Below are 13394 nucleotides of genomic sequence, written 5' to 3' on the forward strand. Positions count from 1 at the left end.
GGATAGAAGGGCACTAAGAGATAAATAGGAGAGTAGGGATGGGGCTGGGGGCAAGGTAGCTGGGAAAGCAATAGGTAAATGGAGGTGGGAGGTGAAGGTGATAGGTCGGAGGAGAGGGTGGAGTGAATAGATGGGAAGGAAACTGGACAGGTTGGGCAGTTCAAGAGGGCAGTGTTGAGTTGAAGGTTGGATCTGGGATAAGGTGGGGGGAAGGATGATGAGGATCTGATGAAATTGACGTTGATGCCATGTGGTGGAAGGATCCTAAGGCGGAAGATGAGGCGTTCTTCCTCCAGACGTTGGGTGGCTTGGATTTGTTGGTGGAAGAGGCCCAAGACTTGCATGTCCTTGGCGGAGTGGGAGGGGAGTTGATGTGGTCAGCCACAGGATGGTGGGGTTGTTTGGTATACGTGTCCCAGAGATGTTCTCTGAAACGTTTCGCGAGTTGATGTCCTGTCTCCCCAGTGTAGTTAAAAATCACACAACACCAGGTTATATTTTACAGGTTTATTTGGAAGCACTAGCTTTTCGAGTGCCATAGAGTAGGACCATAAGACAGAATTTATAGCAAAATATTACAGTGTCATGCAAGTAAAATAATGTATTTAACAAACCTCGACTGTTGTTAAGTCTCCCTTATATAGAGAAGACCACATCGACAGTAACAGACACAGTAGATCGGCACCGCCCTGTTGAACTGTCCTACCTGTCCATTTTCCTTCCCAGCTATCTGTTCCACCCTCTCCTCCGATCTATCACCATTACCTTCCACATGCATCTACCTATCACCTTCCCAGCTATCTTTCCCCCAGCCCCATCCCCATCCCCTTATTTTCTCTCAGCTCATTTCCACCTCCACACTATCCACCCCACATTCCTAATGAAGGGCTTATGCCCGAAACATCGACTATCCTGCTCCTCAGATGTTGCCTGACCTGTTTTCCGGTGCCACATGATTTGACTCATATTTAATTTTGCTTGATTATCTCAGTAGGTGTGCAAAAATATCAATGGTTCATGCCATTTATTTCGATCAGTTTTTAAATATAATTGTATTTACAATGCCACAGCGCTATTCATTTCCAGATTTTGTAATAATAACAGCTCATTTTACCAAATTCCATTGGTGTCTGAATTCAGTCCAATTCACTGCCTCTGGAGAGATTGCCATTGAAGTTTTCACAATAGATATAGCTGAGAAAGGCCATTTGTCCAAAATGAACAAAGCCATCAAGAAAAAGAAATTGCTATCCCGTTGCTGTATCCAACTGCTTCTTATACTGTTCCGGAGATTTTGCTTCCATTGTCCTATACAGGCATCTATTCCACGTTGATCTTTATTTGAAGATTTTTTTACATCAGTTTTAAATTGCCTTTCACTCATTCGAATTATCACTGTTCCAATCGTTATAATATGAAAAATCTTAGGTGCTGAGAGGGAAGCCAGCAGGACATGTGGACCGGACGGTTAACCCTGAAGTTACAGGGAAAAGCTCAGTCTATGTTAAGTGTCTTGCCTCATTAACTTTCCATTTGCCAGCTACCCACCCAACGTGAGTGTCAACAGCTAACCTGCTTTGGGCCTGAAGTCTGTGTGGTGGAAAATATGGCAGTCAGGCAAGCTGTGGTGTAGGCTTTCCGGAGGGTGGAGAGGAACAGGGCGATGAAGATAGCAGGGCTTAAACTCTCTCTAGTGGGGTCTGAATGAGCTCCTTCTGAACATACAAAGTCATGTTTAATATTGACCAATGGATATAGTCACCGTTTTGTTACAGTGTTACTTTAAAATTAATTTTAGTTCCTAATTGCATCTTAGGAGCCTGATTTGCTTTTATTCACAAAGTTTTTGGTTGCCTGAATAACCTCAGCAGATACCTTGTATTCAGAAGGCTGCTGGACAAGGAACACACAGCGAGCACATTGTTTGGATTTTAACTCACATTCTGACCAGGATCCGCTTGACAGTCTAAATACCTTCTTTAAGCTTTCAGTCAGCTCCTTCATTTGAAATTTCTCCCAGCAACATCAAAACTCACTTTTCTGATGCTGAGCTTCAGATTTGTGAATCTCTCACTGTTGAATGTCTCCTTTGTGTCCCAGTGGCAATTGAAGGATAAAACATTCTGCAGTTTAAAAGCATAACATTCTCTGACATATCCCCCAATGTATTGACCACATTGTAGAATTATGGCTGGAATTTTCCCTTCTCTGGACTGCTATGGGCAAAGGCAACATAGTAGGGAGAATACAGCAAGAATCAAAAAATAAGAATTACTATGTTGAGAAAAAGTTTTGTGATTTTCCTTAAGTTTTAAATGACGACTTCGGAATCTCACTATTGAGCACCAACAACTTCAATTCATGCAATTGTCTTCATTAATGGAAACTCACCTTATTTCACACCATTTCCAAGTCTCCTTTCATTCAGTGAGAAACTAGATGTTGCAAATTCCTGACTTGAAAATCTGAGCAGTAACCTGACTGCATTTCGCCACTTGCTTGAGCATAAGGTCCCTGCCTGCTTCATGGACACTATGCTCTACCAGCCTTCATTCAAGCAGGGTGACACTGCTAAAACACCAACCTCATAATATCACTTTCAATACTTTAGTTTGGAGCTCAGAGACAGCTATGATGTGTGTTTCTGCCAGATTGCTTTGTGTGCAACACATGCACACATGTCATCCATCAAGACAGGAAGCATCTCATGGCTTTTGGCTTGCTTTCCTAACTTACAGCATTCTTACCTGGATGCTGCCAGCCTCTGTAACTTACGTTTGCTTTTTAGTACAAAGGGCTGGCACACAGTTTGTCATGATGGGAGTACACAATGTCACATCACACCAGCAGCACAGTAACCGTGCTTCATGGTGCCATGTCTAAATGGCAAGTCTGAAAGTCAAACTGGAGCAGACCTTAGTGGGCTCAAGGAGTCAGTAAGTAAATATCATCACACTCAGTCAAAGTCTATGTTCAATTCCAGTCTGACCATGCAGGAACATTGTGCCGAGTACACAGCTGGAGGATGCCCTGGCCAAGCAAGTGGTGATTTTTGCGCCATGAATTTGCAACATCCAGTTACTCGCAGAATGAGAGGAGACATGAGTTTTTTGTATTAGAAGCACATTCCATTGATAGGACTGGCAGATAATGCTACACAGCTGCTACATCCAGGTACTGAACTGTAAGGATACAAGGACACGTTCTGTGATATACAAGGGTGTAGGAGGAGGTATTATTTAACACCCACTTTTTTTCTGGACTTGGATCGACTCTTATTTACTGTTTTGCCTTGGATCTCTCGCTCATTGAGTTAGACTGATAATTTTCTTTTATCTGTAAAGCTGTTTAAAACATTTCTGAAATCTTTATATGACACACCACATACAGAGTCTATTTGGTATGTCACTCTCCTAAAAATAGTAAAATGTTGCTTATTATCCTTATGAATCTATGGATGCCTATGATGATGCAGATGATTTTCAGGGTAATATCTAATAATTAATTTCATTATATTTCAAAATTGATATGAAACTGATGAGCCAGGACTTGTTTGGCTTTGCTTCATCACCCTTTACAGCTAATTTATTTCTGGCTGAAGTTCCTAGTATATATCAAATCCTTCAAACTGACTATTAGTGTATCCTAGTTATCCCTATCCTTTAGACCTTCTGTGACTGATGGGCACCACAGGAGTTGAGGTGCACCATTACCCATAAAAGGATATTTTAAGCTGAACTTTGGAAATTTCCTTTGGAAATTTGATTTTTGTGAGTGTCCCTTAGGAAGCAAAGTATTTATTTTAAATCATATTATCCTTGAATAAAGACCATGTTGTCCAGAAATTAGAGCTGACAACCACTGTGACATCATCTACTCTCTACTACCCCCACCCTCTGACAGCATTTTACTGACTTTATAACAGGCCTTGCTATGTGCAGAGACTACCAGCTATGTCGAGGTGGCCTCATAGAGGGAGTGGGGACAGCCTTCTTTTTTAATGACTTCCTGAAACACAGAGGGAAATCCTATTACAATAGCCACTGCCTACAGTTCACCCTCTGATCGCTCTCCCTGGTTTACCTGCTCTTCAAGGGTGCTTCATTATGGAAGGGATTTCTTCTCTCTCAGACATGGTCACCTTGACCAATGGTGCTGCCAGGAAGTTGAGGAATCAGCCATTTTTTAGGTCTAGAATCACTGACAGAGGTAGCATGCATTCTGAACTGGTCAGCAGTTCCAGTGGTGCCCTCTTCATTGGATACTAATAGAAAAGTCCCATCCTGGGCTCTGCCATCTACTTGCATGGACTCAGGACCCACTTTCAAGCCCATCAGTGGGGCTCTGTAGAATCCAGCTCCTTTTTACAATGAGGGATGTAAGTGTTAGCATTGTTCCACACTAGAAATCAATCTAAATCATCACAAATATCACAGCATGAGGCCTGGAACACACTGTTTCTGGTGTGTTAGCAGTTGCATCAGCTGGCTCTATAACTTATTTGGGCTGGTGGAACTGACAACAATTGTGCATGAAAATAATTTGGTGAAATAGCAGGGTGACTTTGACTGTCTTTTTCTGCCAAATGTCTGATTTATGTCAAGTGTATATGACAGAGCCAGGCCATTTGGCCCAACCAGTGTATGTCAGTATCTACTCTCCGCATATGTGGACTTCATGTAATCATATCATTACATCTTTCTACTCCGTTCACCTGCATGACCTTAAGTAGCTCCCCCTCAAAGACATTTACATTATTGACTTCAACTACTCCTTCAAATACTCCCAAACTATCCCCCAATCCATTTGCAATCTCTATCTTCAATTTACTTAAAGACTCAAACTTTTACAGCCCTCTGGGACAGAGAATCCCAAACATTCACTATCCACTGAATGAAAACATTCATCATCTTAGTCCTAAATGCTAGCCTTTTGTTCTGAGCCGAGTCTCTGTGGTGCCGCAAACTTGGCTCTTGCTAGGATTCTCAAATTAGCCATTTCTGTAACTGCGATCCAAAACTGAAAACAGATTAATTTGTGAGATAGACTTAGACAGCTCCTGCACTACCTGTCTGATGTATCTAAATTGTCTGGTGGTCACCCATTTCGTCACTGGCTGCATGGTCTTAATCTGTGGTGTGCCCATTCTGTTAATCTTACAATTCATGTGGTTCTCAGCTTCATTGATGACTCCAACCTCTGCTCAAGTTCAAAAATCCAGAGTTAATGTTTTTGCATTCAATGGTACTGCATCTGTGATCAATCATGCCACAGAGAGCCACCTATGGTTCCCCATGGGACACAGGAAGGACATTCCACACAGCTATGCTGTCCTTCCATGCCTTAAGACTCTTTTCAAGCTGTAAAGTTGAACATAAAAAACCCATCAATGAATCTAGCTGTTTGCAAACATGCTTACTTTAGATAGTCACCAGCCAGTCAGCTTACAATTTTGTTGTGAGGTCACTGTTTGTTTACAAAACCAGCATGCATTAACTCTTCTTCTGTTGGATGTAAGTTCCTCCAAACCCTTCAACATCTGTAACACTCACCATTCCAACAAGCAGGCAAACTTCTAACAGTTCTCGGAATACAATTAGTAATCATCTTGGATAAGCTAGATCATGAAAGAGAACTCTGGACACTAATTGGACGTTCTATTAGTGATGTTGTACTTCAGGACTACAATATATACTGACGGCTAGATGTGGGATCCTTAAGAATATTTGTATTTTACTTCCTGACAATTATGATTCTTTTGATGTGTTAGAGAATTGTAATGTGTTTAGATGTGACAAAAGCCTCAAAACATATTAGTGATTAAGATATGAAGATACAAATTCCAAATACCCCTATTGAGAGACAATTTCCATAATTAATTCTTGAATATGCTACCATGTGTTCCACCTGTGTTACAAGCAGGCTATGTCTGTTGTACACTAAATGCTTCATCAGTTTACAGGGACTGGCATGGATAATTTTACAGGATAAACAATAGGTGGTCATCTCCACTGTGAGTGAAGCAGCAAAATTATTCCAATGTTAAACAGTGTTTGCCAAATTGGAAACTTATAATTTATTATGCTAAAAAGGTGCATTGGACTGTAGGAATTACAAGTCAATATTTTATCATAAATTGCATTTTTTGTGATATTATCCAGATTTGCATCATTAACATTGTGAAAAACATTAGGATGCTAGTTAGTTCATAAAAATATGCTTTACAATTTGTAAATACATTTATATCTCCATATGAACTATGACTCCTTACCATTTTGTAGTTGTTAAGGTTCAACTCTTAACTTTATTTTCACAATATTCAATCATTTTGGAAAATAATATGCAAATCAGCCAGCAAGATCAGAAGATTCATTGATGCACCATGTTTCTTGTCCTTAAACTTCATGTTATTTTTAAGAATTTGCTGGATGTGCACGTATTGTCTATTAAACTTATTGCATCAATTTCAGTTCAGGCATTAAGAACATGAGTACAACATCACAAGTACAGCATGAAAATTGTTAGTGTAATGTCAATCAACTTTCCAAGTCATGAAAAGGGAACAATTTAAATGGTTCAATTTCATTCCTGCATGTAGTCAGTTGTTTTTGGAGACGTTATTAGTCTAAAACACTTCTTTCCATGTCTACCATTGCATCTCTACTGATCTATCTCTTAACCTAACTTCCCAGTTCAATTTAGCTAACTCTGTGTTCATGCCCTAATAACTGCCCTTGTTAAAGTTTAAAATGCTTGTATTACTTTGCTCTTCTCTCCCTCAAAACTCAATCACATTATGACTACATAATCATTTGCCTATTTTCTACAAACTCAGAATTTGATTCATAGGGCTGAATGTTATTCTTGATATTTTTACACTATTGCAAAGTACATACTGTTGAGTGATGTACCTTAATATTCATTCCCTGTGCTCCAACATTTCAAGCAATTTTCAGTGAATTATGTTTGAGTGCTTCAGATGAATGTTTGTCCATTGTGCCATTATTTTCAAACTGTGTATTGGAATTAATGATTTGGAAAGATGTAAGATCTCTGTTTTTTTGAAGAAAAGTCTTGTCCTATCTTAGCAGGGAATGTTCCTTCTCTTGTTTTGCTGTAGAGGCTGACACTAAACGATAACTAAAATGATCTCTCACTTCATAAGCCGAATTTTATTGTCTCCTGACATTGGCAGGTGGGAGGGGTTGAAATTTGACATAGTGCCATGGGGCACATTACCTGCTCACCCCAACTCAATTTTAAAAATGGCAAGTGAAGCTTTGAACATCCCTCCTGCCTTCGACCGAATGAAACTCTTAAATAATGACCTCTTCCTGCCCTGTTCCTGTGGCTGGAGAAGAGAGCCTGCCAGGTAGTGGAAACCCTCTGAAAATTGTAAAATCTTGTCTCAGCAATTTAAGGCACCTTCAATATGATTGAAGTAATGCTGATGGCAAATGATTGTTTGCAAGTAGGTTAATTTCACTATTTTTGTTTTAAACTAGCACCGTAGCAAAAAGACAGGAATCATACTATTCTCCACTAATTGTCACATCATATGAAAGACTATGACATCCTTTCAATGACCAATATTGTTACATGCTGAGTATATATTTTAAGTTCATTAAAGTATTTGTTAAACAAGAATAACTAATATAGTGGTTTAGAATGACTTACATGCATTTTTAATGAGGGAACAAAAGGTTGAAGAGGATGATATTTACTTTCATTTTGATTTTCTGCATTAGTAATTTGTACGTTAGCTCATATTGGTTTAACAAATGCACATTCTGCCTGAGAGCAGCAGTGAAATCCCAACAGAACACAAGGCAGCAACTGGTTATGGCATATCTTCATCCAACAAGACCTATGAACATATATATAGAAAACTTCCGGTGTACCAACTTCTCATGGTGATGATGTGAATAGTTGACATGAACAGAAAGGTGACAGATACATCAGTTTCAGTCAGAGGGATATGAGAGCTTTTAATGGACAACCAGTGTCACACTTTATTATCCATGTTATTATTAATCTGACAACAGTGTCAGATTAATAAAAGTGGGATTAACAATATGTGGCAGCAGTTCTCCACTAAACAATATACAGAATAATGCGCTTGATTGTATTAACTTTAATAAACTGCTAACCTTGTTAAAATGACAGCTTCATTTCTGACAAAACTGTTTTTTGTAGATCGGGACATATAAATCTATTTGGGGTATAAAATAACCTAATTTGCTTGGCCCCAAAAGTATATGTTTATGTGCATTTGTGGAGGTGGTGTCATAGTGATACAGTTGCTGGACGTGTAATCTAAACCCCTCGGTTAATGCTCTGGGGTTTATTGATTCAAATTGTACCGCAGCAGATGTTAAAATGTGGATCCAATTATTAAAATATCTAGTCTAATGGTGACCAGGCAACCAATATCAATTGTCATGAAAACCCATCTGATTCATTAATATCCAACTGAGGAGTAAATCTACTGTTGTTATCTGGCCTACATGTGGGCCCAGACCCACAACAATGTATTTGATTCTTAACTATTTTCTGGGCAAATAGAGGGATGGGCAATAAATTCTGGTATTGCCAGTGACACCCAAATCCCATAAATGAATTTAGGAAAAATGTTTGGTGTATATATTGAATTTCCCATTCAGCCACAGCTTGCTATATCAGTAGTCAACCTCAACGTTTCAATGAACAAACGGAAGTTTTGTTCATTGATGCAAGGGATGAAGCAGGTAATATAGGGTGTTTTGCAAAGATGAGCTGCTGTTTAGGACATGCTCACATTGAGCAGATGCCACGCCAGCAGTTCACTTGTTCACTCAGTGCATAAGACTACCCTTGTTGTCTGGAGGGATTTCTTTCAAGGCATCAATATATGGCAAACAGGTTGAAATCTACAGTAATAAGGTTTACTTTAAATAGTTCCACAAAAATTCTATTCGGATAAAATTTTCTATTTCCTGCAATATATTATTTTTGACTAAATTAAACATTATCCCTATTTTTTTGTTTGGTTCTGGGAATGGGCCCATATTTGATAATACTTTTGGAATAATTTGAATCATGTCAATAAAATATGACCAAATAAGAGGTGCATCTTCATTTCAGTCATTTAAGTTAGATATCACTTTGAAAGCAGCACAATTCTGAGATGATTTCTAATATACTTGAGCTTTGACTGGCAAGAGTGTTCAACTGTTCCATGGAGCCCTAATCCACTTACACCATTGAGAAACTGAATCATCATAGATTATGTTAAATTGCTTCTCAAGCACCTTTACCAGATTGCTTCAATTATTGTTATTTTGTAGAGTGCGCAGTAAAACATTATGACATTATCCATTTTGATTTGGAGCAGCAGTTGTTCATCATAAAAACACGGCACTGGACAGAAAGCAGTTCAAAATATTTCCTTAGGCTGTTAAGTATTATGTGAATCCTCCCTCTATGGTTACTGGTTGTGGCCTGCCTGAAGAAGAAAATACAGGACTCAACAAAGTAACATTTCCGTGTAGATTATAGATCGCATAATCAGGTGTTGGGATTATTACCTGTAGGTATAGTTGAAAATTACATTTTTAATGATTATCTGTGTTTTATTAGTTATCAATGTTGCAGTTTATGGAGCTTTTGTTAAACATATATTTCCCCATGAAAATAGAATTTATATTTGAACATCTCATTTTCACTGTGCTTGCAAGAATCCATTGATATGCATTATAAAAGTTTTGATTATGTGTGTTTCAGGAATAATTTTAATTTGAAGAATATAGTTATCTTCAATATTGATACATTTAGATATATCATTGCAACTCTATCAGTTCAAACCTAGTTTTTCTTTCAATAAAATAATTACTTCAAAGTTGGTACAAAAAAAATCAGTAATTTATCAATCGCTATCTACTCACAGCCATGAGCAGACACTTCAACTTTTTATGCAAGCTATGTAATAACAATGTTTATATCAGTTTGAGTCATAGCATGAAATAAGATTGAGATGAAGAATACATCCTCCAAGAAAGTCGAGCTTTGCCGGTGATGAAATAGTTAACAAGTGACAGTTTTGACAAAATACCGCCTGAAAACAAAAGTCATGGTTTCAGAGGTGGCAAATGCATTTTAGGTTGTTGCCATCATAAAATAATTACTTGAGACTATTTGTGAAGGACATTTGTTTCATAATTTATTTTCCCAGTTGATTAAATTACGTTACTTGATATTCCACAATCTATTTCCACACATAATTGCTTATTAAAACAATAATGTGAAGTGTCTCCCTCAGGATAAACGAGAATAAATCATAAAATCCAAATGCATAAAATATAATATACACATTTCCAGTAACTTCTTCAGGAAATAAAATGCAGTTTAAAAGATAGAAATAGATTGTAAATTCAGCCAAGTCGTAAATATTTCAAACAGAAGTCTGCTATATCCAGTGCTGTATGTGGCTTCCAGCAGTTTATTATTCATATTTTCAGAGTTGTTATATTTTAGACTAATCTAAACAACAAAAAAAACACATTTTGCATTAATTGAGTTCGGTTCTGAGTAAATGAAAATGTTTACATCTAAGTTATATGCTTATATTAAGCTTTATCAAATTGTCTCTCATTTGACCTATTAATGTAAATGGAAATGTATAATTTGGTAGCTGCCTATTAGCATTAAAATCTTTGTATATGTCAAAATTGCAGGGTTTGTTTTATGTTGCAATTTCTGATAATCCCAAAACAAAATAATTCCAAAATGTTTTGAATGGGAATAATAAGTGATTTTTTTTTCCTGTTTTTAGTGATACATAAACCATGGTATTGTTCATGCAGCATCCGAGGAGCAGGAAAATCGACTTTTCGGGTAGGAGCCCTGCTCCTCGGATGCTGCCTGACCTGCTGTGATTCGCCATGGTATAGTTCATGATGAGCCATTAACGGTGATGAGCCTTGTGCTGTGCTTAAATCACCACAAGTTACCTTTAATTCAGCTACTTATTAAGAACTCTTGCAGGCAATCAAGTACTGAAACAATGATTTCAACTTTATTACATGTAGCAACCTCAAGTAAGCAAGTTAAGCCTCACAACCCAACTTGGCTATCATCTGATTAATGGTGGAACATTGGCCAAAAACCTACTAACAGTGGTCTGCCTCTCGCTGTGTCCAAGATTTGATCCTTTGTCCAGAATTCTACTGTCCAATTCTTATAAGATTTCGTGCTTTGGTCTACATTGATGATTTTTTTTAAAAGTCCTTTCATTCACATTACTGCAAGTCTACAGCTAGCCTTAATATCAGAAGTAGCTTTGTTATTCCTTGTTACATTTGGCTTTAACTGTCTGATTGAAGACAGCTTTCCTGCAGTTAACTCCTTAAATTCTTCTCAGGGCAATCCTTCTCCTTTCTGGCAATAAAGCCTTTAGTTTATCAAGCCTGTGTCAAATCAGTTTTGTTCATGTAGCCTCCACTTTTCCTTTTGCCAGACATGGCTAATTGCTTTCAATTGCCTGTATAAATTTATCTTTGTCCTTTAATAGTTTATTCCTTGCACAGTGATTGCTGCTTCTTTTTGTTTATCCTTTGCTGATTCCTTCAATCAAAGAGCAGTTATTAAAATTCTGAAGTCTATAATAGCACACTTTTTGGGTTTGCAAATTGTGGGCACCTTATCCCTCTTTCCAAGGAATAGTACCGTTGTGCAATTTATATTAATGTGGATATATGACTGGAAAATCAAAATAATTCAGCACTTCTGGCAAACAAATCCATATTTCGTACACACACAAAGGATTTCTTTATTCAATAAATTTGATCTGTTTATTCCATTGTGTTTTGTGTAAGATTTTACTTCTATAAGTAATATTCAATAGTCAATAGGTATGTATCTTTAGTTTTTCCTGCCCTGATTTTTCTTTGCTTATTTGTTTAAAAACTACATATGTCTAATATCTTGCAGTTCTAATGTACGACCATTGACTTGAAATGTTAACTCAGGTTTTCTGTCCATAGATGCTACCTGACCTGCTGAGTATTTTCTCTTTTTATTTCGGATTTCAAACTTCCACAGTAACTTGTGTTTGTTAAACGTAGCATTCTGTCTTTATACCCCATAATGAACATGCTAGGTTTTCATTAAATCATATTCTATGCTTTTGTGTTACAGCAAAAATTAAATGCATATCAAAGTGATGCATGGCAAAAAGCTGTCTTTGAAGAGAGAAAAATAAGGTATGGTTTACAGATTATAAATATTGTTTTACTTTCATAAATTGCTTGTGTGATTTTCTCAGCATGCATTTATTTAACAGCAAACTTCGAAAGTAACGTGGTTCGTTTGAGATTTTTACCATTCTAAAAATACAAGCATTAACTAAAAAATAATTCAAAGTGGATGTAATTAATTAGTAAACAAATTCAATTTTTCTCAGTCACAATATCAAGAAGAGTGTCTATTTGTTGGTTGGGTGAACAGTATAATCAACACAGAATGAAAGTCAAAGAATTACTGTGAATAAATTACTGCATGTATTATGATGTGTTTTAATTTTAATGATAATATAAAAATGAACTTTTATTCAAGTATTTTTGTCTGTTGTGTTATGATACCATACAAAATCATGAAACGTCTACTCTTAAAGCAAATGTGATACTGAGAACATATTTTAAATGGGTGTCCATCAATAACCATGGGATTTGCTTATAATTATTTACCATATGGTTTCAGATGTGTAATTTTTCACAAACAATGCTGAGTATTGTAATCTCATTAGCCAGTTGTTTAGTAAGTTACACAACTTATTTTAATGCTAAATTTCTAGACTAAATTTGAATTATGAAATGATGGCTGAGGAGGGAAAGGGATATGGTCTTATTTTTGGATTAATATTGTCGAGAAATTGGGTACATGAGTATGGACTTGGCTATTTTCCTCCTAATTATCATTTCGAAGCTACTTATTAATTTTGTAATACGTCAGCATTTGCAATGTATTTTGTTGATATCTTCATGCAGTCAGAGCTTGTAAAGGTGTCATTTAACTCCATAGAGAAACTTAATGAAATGTTCTTAATAAATGAGGGACAAAGTGCTGTATATATTTTGCACATTATTTCTATTATATTAGTTGTTTTAGTATCACGACATGCAAATTGAAATTAGGAGAAGCAATCATTCCTCAGACAAGAGGGTAGTGTCAGGATTAATGCTGAGACTTTTTAAAAAGTTTAAAAATACGAAACAAAAATGGATAACTGATACAATTCACAAGATTATAATTCAATCAAAATTTTCTGATGTCCTAATTCACGAAAATATAATTGACAATTTTATGAGTTTATATGGAACCCCCAAAATTGGGTTTCTGCAGCTACACAATATAGACAG

At 36.9% G+C, this 13394-nt stretch overlaps 1 long non-coding RNA gene across 2 annotated transcripts in view; it reads left to right on the forward strand.

Moving 5' to 3' along the window:
• Positions 1 to 13394, forward strand: part of LOC122562103 — a 354404-nt gene that overhangs the window by 296293 nt on the left and 44717 nt on the right. For both annotated transcript variants that reach the window (XR_006315215.1, XR_006315216.1), the window contains one exon: positions 12175 to 12239. This is a non-coding gene — a long non-coding RNA (uncharacterized LOC122562103). The remainder of the gene's footprint in view (positions 1 to 12174; positions 12240 to 13394) is intronic.

The sequence above is a fragment of the Chiloscyllium plagiosum genome, chromosome 24 (assembly GCF_004010195.1).
Source record: "Chiloscyllium plagiosum isolate BGI_BamShark_2017 chromosome 24, ASM401019v2, whole genome shotgun sequence".
Taxonomy (NCBI): Eukaryota; Metazoa; Chordata; class Chondrichthyes; order Orectolobiformes; family Hemiscylliidae; genus Chiloscyllium; species Chiloscyllium plagiosum.